At 39.8% G+C, this 14,130-nt stretch overlaps 2 protein-coding genes across 2 annotated transcripts in view; one reads left to right on the top strand and one right to left on the bottom strand.

The window, feature by feature from the left end:
- LOC118742560 (lethal(2)neighbour of tid protein 2) overlaps positions 1-14,130 on the bottom strand; it is a 64,136-nt gene that overhangs the window by 9,825 nt on the left and 40,181 nt on the right. The window lies entirely within an intron of this gene.
- Positions 13,076-14,130, top strand: part of LOC118742561 (sestrin homolog) — a gene marked incomplete in the record, with an annotated part of 134,363 nt that continues 133,308 nt past the window's right edge. The window contains 1 exon segment of the mRNA XM_036474725.1: positions 13,076-13,159.

The raw sequence follows: 14,130 nt of genomic DNA, 5'->3' as shown, positions 1-14,130 counted from the left end.
GCATATTTGGGAAATCCCTCAAGGTTTCGAGGATAATCGCAACAATACGTTCTCTGGCTCAGTAGAATAAGAAGAAAAACGGGATGAAATTAATCCCCATCTGGGGGATAAATATAAAATTTCATATTTTCTCCTAAACAAAATTTGCTTTTTATAGTATATTCGTAATGAAATGAAATAAGATAAAATAAAATACCTTTTTGAGAAAACAAAATGTGTATACTGAGAAAAAATAAAAAAATTCAACTATATTATTAGGCAAAGAATTGTTAAAGAAGTAACACTGTTTCACCTAAGGCAGTCAATATGGCGGAATTAGAGCGAGAAGTTGACAACCGATAACACCTTGTATTATTGCATCTTGGAACGGGACAAACAACTTTAGGAAACCGTAGTAGAAAGTGTACCAAATTCCTTAAGAACTGCGTACTGCCTTAAGGAAATCTGACCCAAGAAAATTTCTTAGCCATTTCTTGTACGTCATTTTAGATGGAGTTTTTGCTTTTCTTCGGAGCTGCATACAGGCCTTACCAAATGAAAAAAACCTACCAGCTTTGGTACGAAAAGGTGATGTCTGCCAACACTGGTTGTTTTACCTGCATTTACGCGTCTTCACTGCAGAGGTCGCCTTCGTTGTTATTCGATTAACCCTCTACCGCATACGAAGCCAAATATGGTGTTACTCTGGAACATTTTTCGCACTCAAAGCTGGCTTAACATGAGGTGATTTTTTGACAGGAGATAATCGAATGAAAAAGTTGACTTGCTGTCTCCTTTGAGACAAGCGATTTTTCAATAACCATTTACACGAGCGATTTTTCTTGAGCAATGTGGAATCGTCTAGAAAATTGGAACTACTGTTGGATTACGGCATCACTGGCCATCTTCACTTCCCCATTTCCTACGGAATCAGGCAGCTATCAACTTAAAACTGTTTATTTGCGCACTGTATGACATTGTGATCTAGGTTACCACTGCCATTTGCTTCTTCCAAATTCGTAAGTCGTTCCTCAAAGCTTTTATTACCCAATACGATGACGTCGTCCAGATACACCAAACATGTTTTCCAATGCAGTCCCTTAAGAACATGGTCCAAGGGTCTTTCAAAAGTGGCACGTTGAAAGCTGTCTTTTCCTTGCCCTCTTCACTGTGTTGAGGATCACTTCAGCGAGTTTGAGTAGTGGATAGATGGTCTTTTTCGTTACGTCACTTAGTTTCCGTAATTTCACGCAGTACCGCATTCGACCACTCCAACTATGTTCTTCACAAGTACTACCGGCGAACTCCATGGACTCGCTGATAGTCCAATCATACCACTCTTGCTCATTTCATTTATAATTTGGTTTACAGCTTCACGTTTGCCAAGTGGAACACTCCGAGGAGCTTGACGGAGCACCTTATCAACTCCACGCTGCCGTACTTGAATAGCTCGGTGGAAGGCTTTCAGCTCCAGCAGCTTTGTTGTTTTTTTTAATTGTTAAAACTTGGTATGGGGTGCGATGTGCAGTAAAATCTTGTCAATATGTGAGCGGTGTATATGTAGTTATTATAAGCACTGTTGTTGTTGTTGTTGTAGCGGCTAGTACAACCCCGCTCAGATCGGTTGGTATCTCAGTCGTTGTCGCCAAGTTCCACTAACTGCAGCCCTAGGAAGCGTGCAGCTTCTATTGGGTTGGTCCACAAGGACAAAGCCGTTAGGGTTGTCGGGTTTTCCGGACATGCGAAGAGATGTTTCGAGTCATGTGGGGTCTCTCCGCATGCCGGACACTCATTTGGCACATCCTCATTCAATCTACTCAGGTAGGAGTTTAATCTGCTGCAGTAGCCAGAGCGGAGTTGGGCTATTGTCGTTCGTGTCTCCCGAGGCAGATGAAGCTCCGTCTCGTCTATGTCCGGGGGCTGTATGCCTAGAACGGCATTCACAGGTCTAGAGTCTACATAACTCGAGACTGACTCCCTGTGAATGCCGTTCAGGGCCAGTCGGTAAGCTGACGGGTCCAGAGGTTGCTTGATGAACCTAGACACTTTGCAGTGAAGAAGCGAGAAAGTTCGGAGAGATACCCGTTTACTTTCGAACACAGGTCATCAATTGCATTTCCAATCGCCATGATCGAGCAATCGTCGGCAAAAGAGACAATCGAGACTCCCTCTGGTGGTTGAGGGAGCTTTGAAATGTAAAAGTTAAACAGTAGCGGGGAAAGGACACCACCCTGTGGAACTCCCTGTTTTATTTTTCTGAGTTTACTCGATTTGTCTCTAAACATTACCAACGAGTGTCGACCATTCAGATAATTTGCCGACCACCGTTTGAGCCTCTGTGGGAGAGAGGAAGCCTCTATATCTTCTAGTAGCGTGGAATGGCAGACGGTGTCAAACGCCTTTGACAAGTCCAGCGCTACTAGAATCGTTCTCTCACAGGGACGGTTTCGGTTAAGGCCACGAGTTTTCTGAGTGTTTATGGCGTTAAGTGCTGTTGTTGTACTGTGCACTTTACGGAAACCATGCTGATGCTTCGCTGGGGTCAAGTGGTTTGTAAAATATGGGAGTAGCAAGGCCTCGAGTGTTTTCGCTACCGGGGAAAGGAGTGTTATCGGACGATAAGAATCTCCTTTGTTGGCAGGTTTCCCCGGTTTGAGCAGTGGGACCACTCTCCCCACCTTTTAGATGTCTGGGATGATGAGAGTGGCCATAGACAAATTGAGGACCTCCGTTAGGTACGCTACCCCCGCAGGACCCAAATTTTTCAGCATCATCATGCATATTCCGTAGGGACCCATGGCTTTGGAGGCTTTCGCCTTCCCGATGGCCACCTGAACTTCACCGCAAGTGAAAGCAAGGGGGGCACAAGTTGTTGGCAGTTTGTGCAGCCTTCTGGTCACTCGACGCTTGGCTTTGTCCACCGGAGGATGCAGTATGAACTGCCGGCTAAAATTGCTCGCGCATCGCTCCGGGTCCGACGAGGCATGGTCGCCGAAGGAAACTTCGACTCTGTCGTCGTGCTTCGTCGGATTAGACAATGACCTCACGGTTGACCAAAGCTTGCTCACACCAGAGGTGAAATTACAAGTCTTCAGATGCTCCTCCCACTTCTTCCGCTTATGTACGTTTACAAGTTGCCGAATCTCCGCGTTGAGATCCCTGATACGGGGATCTCCGGGATCGGCCTGACGTAGGCTATCACGCTCATCGGCTAGAACAGCCGCTTCGGCAGGGAAGTTTGGACGTGGGTCCGTTATACATCCTGCCGGTATGAAGCGAGCTGCAGCAGCAGTGATAGCCCTGCGGAACTTACGTTCACCGAGATGGACGTCGGTTGGTGTGGGGAGCGCTGCGAAGGTGTTTTCGGTAAACTCCGCGTAACCTTTCCAATCAGCTTTAGAAAAGTTGATATAGGTCCGGTGTTTGGCGGAGGCAAAGTCGGTTGGTTTATCAATCGAGATGACTATGGGTAGATGGTCTGATGCTAGAGTCAGCATAGGTCGCAACGTTATGCTGTTTATCAGACCAGCGTTGACTATTGTGATGTCTGGCGAGCTACTGCAGTTACCCATAATCCTGGTGGGTGCGTCGTCGTTCATTGTGCAGAATGTCGAATCGTCTATCTGCACAGCCAAGTCTGTTCCCCTACTATCGTTTGACAGGCTTGAGTGCCAAAGATCGTGGTGCGCATTAAAGTCACCTACTACCATACGGTTTTCACCTCTGAGGAGCGCACCTATGTCAGGGTGATATCCTGCCGGGCAGCAGGTGACTGGGGGTATGTATATGTTAAATATTTCGAGCTCGACATCGCCTGACCGGATAGCGATGCCCTGACATTCTAGGGTGGTATCCCTGCGGTCGATGTCTGCTTCGATAAGACGATACTGCACGGTGTGGTGCGTGATGAACGCTAAGCCACCACCATTATCTCGCTCGCGATCTCGACGGTGCACGTTGTACCCGGCACAATTCAACAGAGTTGAATTGCTGTGCAACTTCGTCTCTTGGACCGCAGCTATCAATATACCATGCCGACACATGAAGACGGTTATCTCCTCAATCTTGCTCTGTAGCCCGTTGCAGTTAAATTGAAGGAGCTTCATGTGGTTCGGGAGACGTGTCGTGATGTGGGGTGTAAGGGATGTGTGTGTTCTTACCGCCGTTGGCTGTGTGCGCTGCTGTGTTGATTGCCGCCCTGTGGTGGTGGCGGGAGGCGTCGCAGTTGAGGTCTGCGACCGAGCAGCGCAACACGGGCCCTCGAAGTTCCCAGTCGAATCTCGCGTTGTACGCAGACCTCAGCATGCTCTAAAGTGGCACCAGCCAAGGCAGGTGTTGCACTTGACTGATGTCGCATTACGGAATATCCTGGTCTGACATGCCGTGCAGATTGTAGGAGGAACCAAGAGTTGTTGGCGGCGGCGTGTGGGTAGTGGTGCGGTTGTGTGTGTTATGTGGTCTGTCGTGGCTGTGGTATGGTCTGTGGTGTTATTATGTTGTTGTGCTGTGGTGACTGTGTGAGGCTGCTCAGGTGGACTGAGGTTAGCCGTGGAGGCTGCTCTGTTTGAGTAACAGGGGGTCACGTACGACGTGGTCCACTGTCGATGCGTCCGTAGTCCTGAGCAGACTCTAAGGTGACTCCACCCCTCGCAGGCATTACACTTGACTGAGGTGGAGTTGTGGTGTAGTCGTCTCTGGCATATACAGCAGGTGTAGATTTCTGGCCCTGGGTTTGACTCGATGCCAGCCCTGAGTAGAAGAATACGTAGTGAATGTAGCCCTATGGACGAGCAACTTCTGAGATACTTCGCCGACCTAAACGGGGTTAGATCGCCAAAACAACAGCCCTTGGTCGGGTAAAACCCGAGTCATTCCGGTACGTAGAACCGGCTGTCGTGGGAATGTTATAAGCACTGAAGTTACGTACGGTGGGAAATTTTAAAGTTGCATTTTTTTTGTTATTTTTTCCATAAAAATATGGTTTCTGCTTTAACCAAAACCATATAAATCAAACTATACACACCTATGCAAAATTTAACAAGTTTTGATTAAAATTTTGAGCTTTTTATAAGTGCAAAGTTTTAGGCGGATGCAAAATCGCGTTGATTTAAAATTTTTTTGTCTGACGACTTTTCCGTTTTTTTAATATAACAAGTGCAATTTATAAAAACTGTTAAGGTAACTAAATTTTCTTTGCAAACGGTCTTGCGCATTTTCTTTCATAAGAATTTCATGGTTGTATGAAAAAAAATTAAGTGCTTAAAATTTGCACTTTATAACACTAAAATTTAATGGGATAAAAAATTGCATACTAAAAAATCCGGTTAAAAAGCTCAAAATTTTAATGAAAATTTGTTAATTGTTGTTCTACATACATACATATGTAATCCTGTGCGTTGGGTAACCTCTTACACGCAAAGCTCATTCAACAGATTCCTTATGTGACAACTCTCATGCAATGCCAAGTATGCATAACTGAGCCATAATGCGAGTACTGTTGCGTGTTGGCGCTGAGTAGTAATGATCTAAGCTGAAGGAAGAAAGAAATTAATAATTGAATTACATAAATTATCGTTTTTATCTAAATGTTTGTTGTTTAATTGTGTCGTGGCCGGTGTGATAAATGCGATAATTTCCAAGTAAACATTTCTATGTCATGAGAAAATATTGCGAGTGCGATTTTTTTTAATATACATATGTACATGTGCCGCATACGTACAAGAGCATGCACTTTACTTGCAATTCAATTGTTGCCTCTTGTTTTCTCATGAGAAGTTCATATTTAACCACTAACTATCATGTGTCGAAGATAATTAAAACGCTGTAAGTAAATATGTACATAAATAGATACATATATGTAGACAAAGAACAACTTAAGTCTATAATTTACGGAAAAACAAAATAGCATAACTCGACAAAGTTTTTTTTTTACCGTTATGGCATATTTTGAGGTAATCCGTTTTTGAAAAATGTCTGTCCACGTTTAATGTCAAACCTTTTGTTTGGAGCTTTGTTATGCCTACTATCAAACAACCAAAATTTGCCTCAAAGCGCAGTTACCCACGGACGTAAAAACGGAGAACGTGTCAGCTGACACGATCCATCTTATGGGATCCGCGTGTTAACAAAAACTCACCACCGCATGACCGTGACGTAGACGTTGCTTCTCTCTCTTTCTATCAACAACACACTTGATATGATACTTCTACGCTACGCTACGTACACGTTCGTAGGTAACCACGCTCTCAGCTGACACAATTTAAGCGCAAACAGTCAACGATGTAGCGTAGACGTAGGTTGACGCAGACACGATCTACCTTATGGTATTCGCGTGTTAACGAAAACTCACCACCGCGTGGCGGTAAGGTTGCCGTTGCTTTTTTCTCTCTCTATCAACAGTAAATTTGATATGCTTCTACGTACGTCAACCTACGTCTACGCTACGTCGTTGACTAACTGCGCTTTTTATCTTATGGGATCTGCGTATTAACAAAAACTCACCACCGCATGACCGTGATGTAGTCTCTCTCTTTCTATCAAAACAGCAAACTTTTTATGTTTCTACGTACTTCTACGCTACGCTACGTACACGTTCGTGAATAACCGCGCTCTTAATGAGCGCCAAATCCGTTGGGAATTCTTCAAACTCTGACAGTAGGAATGTATACTTCCATTGTATCAAACTTGTGTATGAATTCGACTTAGAGCTCAGTTAGTCAACGACGTAGCGTAAACGTAGGTTGACGTACGTAGCAGCATATCAAATTTACTGTTGATAGAGAGAGAGTTTTCGTTAACACGCTAATCTCATAAGATAGATCGTGTCTGCGTCAACCTACGTCTACGCTACGTCGTTGACTGTTTGCGCTTTAATTCACGCATTTCTATCGTCTCTTCTTCCCCGAAAATGTATGACATATTGTGAAAATGCACGTAAGTCGAATTACGCAAAAACCAAAAAGCCTCCAGATATTTGCAAAATAGGCTTTTTCAAGCATTATCTTAGATTTGCCAGCCTTGGTTATAATACATAGCTAGAGGTAAGTTCGAGGGCGACAGAATAATGCGCTAAGATGGGGCTTTGAGCCAAACCGAAACGCTAATTAAAGCTTTTACCAGGAGGAGGGCTCTTCGTGGCAACCGTAGGTGGAGTCGCAGTTAGTGCTAGACATTCTTTTTCATATCGAACACCAAAATTGGTGTCACACTTTCGATTGGCTTCAAATTTTTTTATGGGTTCTATACATTAAATAAGCTAACACGTGTGCGAGGAATTTTTTTTCGCTTTTTTCTTTGGGGATATGATCTATTAAAATTTGCATTTTTTCGTGATCCTGACTAATCATGTACTCCTTCAAATCGTTATATCTCGGGTTCTGTCCATCGTAGAGACTTCATCTTAGCGTCGTTTTAAAGCTAAAGAAACGTGCTTAATATTTCTATATATAAGATGGTCAAGATTGTCCTTAAGCTAACTTAGCTATTAATAGTTGAACTTTTTGAAGTTGATTTGCATAGTGAAGACCAGTAAATTATGGATTTATAATTACACCATCGTAATCTTTGGTTAATTCTTTATAAAAACACGTGATTAAAAAATGGGGGTTTTTCAAGAACTATTTTTAAAATATTTTTCTTTATGAAGAGATGGTTTATTTTGTGAGAATCAACATTTTTTTGTAATTTGTTTTCCAAAACTTATCTTGAGATATATTTAGTAAGGTATTAAACATCCGAGTTTTTGCAAAAATTCAAATTTAATTGCAGATTCCGATAGAATACCTATCCAGGTATAATATTTGTACGGCAAGATTTTTCTTTACGGCGACAAACCCCTAAAAATAGGCGTGACAATTGTAGGACTAAAGTTTGCAAAACGGATTTCGTTTGCGGATTTCGGCAGAATATCATTTCGTCAACCACATTTGTTCCCCAACTTTTTCAATCAAAGAATATTCTAGAAATGGGCGTGGCTATATTAAAACCGAAGTTAAAAAATTTAGACTTTATTGTGAATTTCGCCAGAATATCTATATAGCGACATTGTGAGCTTGATTAAATAATAAGCTACGTAAAAAACTTTTTCAATGGAAACAGATAAAATGTCTCAAATAAGATCAACCACGTTTGTTGATAAACATTTTTAAGGACTATGATTTCAGGATATGTCCTTTGGTGGAGATCTTCGAAAAAAACTCGTGCAAATTTAGTGAAGGATCTGTACTGGAGTCGTCGATGATCGTCATGTCATACGAATGGGCGAAAACGCTGCAGCCCTAATAGTATTGGATGAGGCATCTCCTGCTGATGGCCTTTCCTCTGCGTTGGAAAGGGCAGGGAGAGGGACTTAGCTTTGCTTCATGTGTCTAATCTAATCAGCTGTTCTAGCAACACTACTTCTTAGTTGATATAGTTCGGGACTATCTCGACCTTTTTTGGGACTAGTTCGGGATCATTTCGGGTGCAGTACTAAACGATTTCTGGACAAGTTGAGGAATTTTCCTGTCTACCTGTCTAGTTCGGAACTTTTTCGAGACTAGTTTTGGACTTTTTCGGGACCATTTCAGGTTTAGTTAGGACGGGACACAGATGTTTACACATCAAATTTTATGACTACATACCTGCTACTCATGCCTTTTTTTAAGATTTTATCGTATAGCATTTGTTTGAGCGCCTGTGCTTATTATCGTTATCGCATCAAATACGATATCGTATCGCATCGGTAGTATCGCGCCTGTTTGAGGTCACCTTAACACCTCTATTCTGTATTCTTGTGACAGATTTTATTACGGAAAAATATATGAAACACTTTAAATTTGTTAGTAAAAAAAAATTTTGTCGCCGATACAGAATTGGGATCTAAGTCTAATTTGGTCTAACTGTAATCCTCGATCTACCTGACGATCTAGTTCTGAACGTGTTTATCCAGCTATTAATTCTGCTTGGTTTTGTATCAGACGAAAACGACAGGAATACCATTGTACGTAAAGCATTCACGAATCGTCGCCAGCATAAAAGATTGTCGTAAGTGCCATTTTACCGATTTTTAGTTATAGATGCAGTAATGTATATATTTTAAAATTAAGGTTTTTCGATTGGTGCTTTCAGTTTTTGGATATCTCCTTTAGTTTCCCTGGTATTGCTTAAATAGTCTCATTAATTTTCATACAAAGTGGCATCAAAATTGTGGACAAAAGTAGCATACGTCACAGATTTACTAAAGAAAATTAACTACTCATTAACTAAATATAATTAACAATCCTTACTTCCTTACTCCTTACTCTATTATAAATCCGAACGTAAGTTTGTTTATTTGTTACTCTATCACGCTTTAACTACTCAACGAATCATGATGAAATTTTGTATACTGGTGTCATTAAGCCCAACTTAAAGTTTAGGATAGATTTAATTTCGATTGTACAAGGGAGCGTGGCACCACCCATACAATAGGAAATTTTCATACTACATATCGCAGGAAATATTTGTGATAGAGGGCTGGAACTTGGTATGGAGATATGTATATATAATAAATTCCGCATTCATGGGGGAGGTCTGTCACTTGTTTAAAAAATAAATTTCAACTTGAATTAAGGGAATTATTTGTTTGAAAATTATATTAAAAAAGGGAAGTCAAGAGGCCTAAAAAAATTGTGGTTTGACAATGCTTTGAAAAGGGTTGCCACCCGTTAAAAAGTCAAATTTAAATTCATTATTCGCAAGCTATCTGAAAAATTAACATACGGGTGTCAAACGAAAAATTGTTAAGAAATCTTAAGATTGAATATTTAGAATGTTATTGAGGTGTTTTACTAGGGTTACCACCCGATTAAAAATTAAATTCAATTAATTTAAATGAGTTACTGCAATATGGGTGTCAATCGAAATGTTTTTGAAAAGGGTTTAAGTTCTAAACTACATGAAGGACGGTTGCCACCTGTTTGAAAAATCAAATTCTACTTTAAGTTAGGAAATTAAATAATTGAGATACATATGTATCACAATATGAGTGTCAGACCAAAGGAGTTTAACAAGAGTTTAGTTGAAAAATAAGCTGGAGAGGGTTGCCACCTGTTTTAAAAGTCGAATTTAAATTAATTATCCTCAAATTAAAGTGTCACACGTAAGAATGTGTAGAAATGTTCAGCTTGGACATGTCTAATCTTCTGAGGTATTTGAAGAGGGTTACCACTTATTTTAAAACTATATTCAAATACAATTATATTATAAGTTAAATGAGTTCTTACAATATAGGTAGTAGCCGAATGTCTTCAAAAGGCTTTATTTCTAAGCTACATATGCATAGCAGGGTTTCCACAGATTTGAAAATTCAAATTCAACTTAAATAATTGGAATTAGGTAATTTGAATGCATATGTATGTCTCACAATATGACTATGAGACGAAAGAGGTTTAAAAAGGTTGCAAACTGTCCGGAAGGTTAAATTCAAACTATTCAATAATTTCAATGAAGTACTTATTACAATAGGGGTACCAATCGAAATAGTTTTGAAAGTGCTTCATTTCTAAACTACATGTAAGGTTTAATCTATATATATTTGAATTCAGGGTATATAAAAAGTGAAAAAGTATCACAATAGAGAGGCTTAAGAAAGTTTTAGTTTCAAAATATTTATTTTGAAGATGGTTAAAAACTTTAAAATCTCCTGTTTTTGGCATAGTTTAAAAATGTTGAGATTTATTGAAATAAATGACAGAATGGTTGAAATTTCATACACTCAGCGAAGCGGGTGATGGCGATCTAGTAAACAATAAAAGTAAAATAATTAAAGAATTTCGGAAACTGGTAACATTCTCCGAGACTTTACAGAAAATCTATCGTCGCCTTTTTGAGAAATCGCATTCTAGATTTCAGTCGCGATTTTCCAAAACCTGTCGAAATTAACATACGACAATCTTTTATCCAGGCGACGGAATGTTTGTATGTATCTAACGATATGCCAGCGCAGTGGTACATGTGCGGAATAATTCTCGTATAAATTATGCCTCAACATCTTTTTATTTGCTCTTGTTTTATCTGTTAGCTTTTTCAATTCTACTTTGCTGTGCCATTTGTTTTTGTCCGTAATGTACTCCACTTGGCAGAACTCTCATTTCTATTTACAGCTGATACTTATGAGCGCTCCCGCCGCTGTTTATATTCGTCTATCTCTACTTTTATTCGTATTTACTTATGTTTTTATTGCTTGAATTTATGTATTTGTTTTTGTTTTTTGTTTCCTGCAAGTGCACACCTCAGTGTCTAGACTGTAGATACTTTGTTAGAAGAGGGATGGGATATAAGCTATTCTAGACATCAACCGCACTCCCCCAACTGGCACTTCTGTTGTCGCTCAGAACACATAACAGCTCTTTGCCAATTCCACGACATAAGTACTCGGTAGAAAGATGGACCGAAACGAACTTTAAATCACAACATTTACATATATTATAATATAGTACATATTATGTCCTTAGGTATGTGTACATGTGCATACTATAGACTGCCGTAGATGGAGAATCAGAGCCAAAGAGATACATAGATAGTTAGGCAGTCATATGAAAAGTAATAAAACCAGTGAGCCAGAGTATCAACATAGCAAACAGTATACCTTCTGTATATGGGGAAGTAAGGTGATCGGCCCGGTTTTTCAATCCCGGTTTTATAGCGATATAATTTTGAATTGCGAAGGCAGAAAGTCGTGAGTGCGAAGAGCTTAAGATGCTGACATGCAAGAGCTCGGCTCGAAAATTATATCAGAAAATAAGGCCACAATCAAATGGTTTCAAGACCAGGCTAGTTCTTGCAAAGATGGACAGAAAAATCTGATAAGAGACATCTAGAGTACATTTAAGATAGGGAGGGAAAAGTTCTCAGCGCTTGCGAAACCAGTGGTACGATTGATGAACAAGAACCTATATCATTATATAGGAACGCAGATTACATACCTCCACTAGACGATGACAGGGTGAGGACAGCAATAATGCAGCTTAAAAACAATAAAGACCCTGGAGCCGACGGTTTACCGGCTGTTCAAGGCCAACGGCCCAGAGCTGGTAGGGTGTATGTATCAGCTTTTAAGCATAATTTGATCTGATAACTGCATGACCGAATATTAAAATCTCAGTGCACTTTGCCCAATCCACAAGCAAAAAGGATCCTACTTCTTAGTATTATAGAAAGTCATCCCGGCGATTATATGCGAATACCTAAAATACTTCATGAACCAACTTATTTATTACACCTTATCAGTGAGGCCTAAGATCTGGAAAATCCATCATTGATCAGATATCCGCAGTGCTGGAATGGCTTCAGAAAAACAAATCAATAAAGACCAGCTTTTCGTAGATTTTAAAGCCGTTTTTTTATATTACAAAGAGGAGCTGACTCTACGAAGCTAGTATACATACATACATATGTAAATTAGGGATTACGGCAAAACTTTTTGATTTTTCTGTATAGACAAATATGCCCTGCAATGACTGCATCCCTCAAAGAATCCAGTCACAGCGGCTTCAAAATCTTGTGCAAGGTTTGTGGTAGGTCCAGGTTTTTTTGGTGTTATATAGTCGATGACCGACTCTTTCATAGCAGATGGGTCTACTAAGAATGGCACTGAGTCCCAAAACCCTTTCTTTGCACTACGCTGCTTTTTTGGTAAAAAAATCTATCGGTAACAAATCCGGCAGAACGTCCAGATCCGAAGTTTAACCCTTCTGCATTTTTAACACGATAAAAAGCTAGTTCTCAACTTAATCAAAAAGGTGGCAAAACAAAAGAAAGAAAATATTCCCTAGGGCAGAGATTTAGTTGACACTGATCTTAAGTACTTGTATCACAAATTTATCAACGAGTGTATATAAACTGGTTGTTCGCTACATATATGTTTGAAAGTTATCCAATCGACCACCCTACTACTCGTAGGCGACATAGAAAAAATAGCAATAGGAGCAACAGTTTTCGTATGCGGGTATCAACAGCTGAAGCAGAATCAGCAGTCACATAAATAACAACTACATATGTACATATGTACACTTATTTATATATACATATATACAATGGATCCACTAGCTCAGACGGCATCGAAACCAGCCGTTGCGAATCAGTTGAAGTCTGGTTACGAACGGTGAAGGTGTTGGTGTCGCGTGGAGCTCTACATAAGTAAAGCGTTCAACCCAAAATTGTACGTAAAATAAGAAAACCACTTTAAACGAATAACACTGTTCAGTTTTATGCTGCAAATATAAGTGGAAAAGGTCCTTGCAAAGAAATGTACTATAAAAAAGTAATTGCTATATGAAAAATATTTCATTACGAAGGCTCCCAAAAGAGACAGCGTCCAAGACACGTTATCGCCTACCGGCAAAATTTGAATGGAAAACTGTGCTAACGAATACTAAATAAAAATTGAAATAGCTAGAGAGGCTTTGAGAAAATGCATAAATGCATATATACTATGTACAAATGTATGTATGTTAATGCATACATTTTTATTTATATGTATAAATACAATTTTTTTCTAGAAAAACGTGATTTCATTTATGGGAATATACGTATATATGTATAAGCTTAATATCCTACATCCTGGAATATTTTGAGGAAAGAACTTCCCCATAATTTTTTTCTAGAACTAGGTGTTGTTCTAATGGTTATTTAACCTGCTCTTAAATAGAAATATTTCCATCATATTCAAATTGAAATGCCGGTAAGTTTAAGGCGCACGCCGTGTTCAAGTGTGTACTTCCGCCATGAAAAATCTCCTCATTTAGGGTGACCAGACGTCCTGATTTATCTGGACATTTCCTGATTTCGGGGTCGAACTAAAGTGTCCTGACTGTTTTTTCATTTGTCCTGGTTTTTACAAATCTGACCTTTTTTCCTGTGTAAACATATCGCTAGGCGCTTTTTTGTACATCGGTCACATAATAACATCGCTGCAAAACTCGATTGACTGAAACTACAATACACGTACAGAATTTTTTGATTGTCACTAACGCATAAATAGAAACCCTGCAAATCATTTTTACAGAGTATTCTGAATCGTAAAGAATTTTTAAAGAATTCGGAAAGATCCCGTCCGATTTTTGCCGGATTTTCTAAAATGAATTAAATTACGCACACTTCCATTCTTTTACGAAATTTCGGAAGAAAATC

Source organism: Rhagoletis pomonella, unplaced genomic scaffold (genome assembly GCF_013731165.1).
Source record: "Rhagoletis pomonella isolate Grant_MI unplaced genomic scaffold, Rhpom_1.0 Rhpom_scaffold_00007, whole genome shotgun sequence".
Classification (NCBI taxonomy): Eukaryota; Metazoa; Arthropoda; class Insecta; order Diptera; family Tephritidae; genus Rhagoletis; species Rhagoletis pomonella.
The sequence above is the reverse complement of the archived record's forward strand: the minus strand, read 5'-3'. Positions and strand labels throughout refer to the sequence as shown.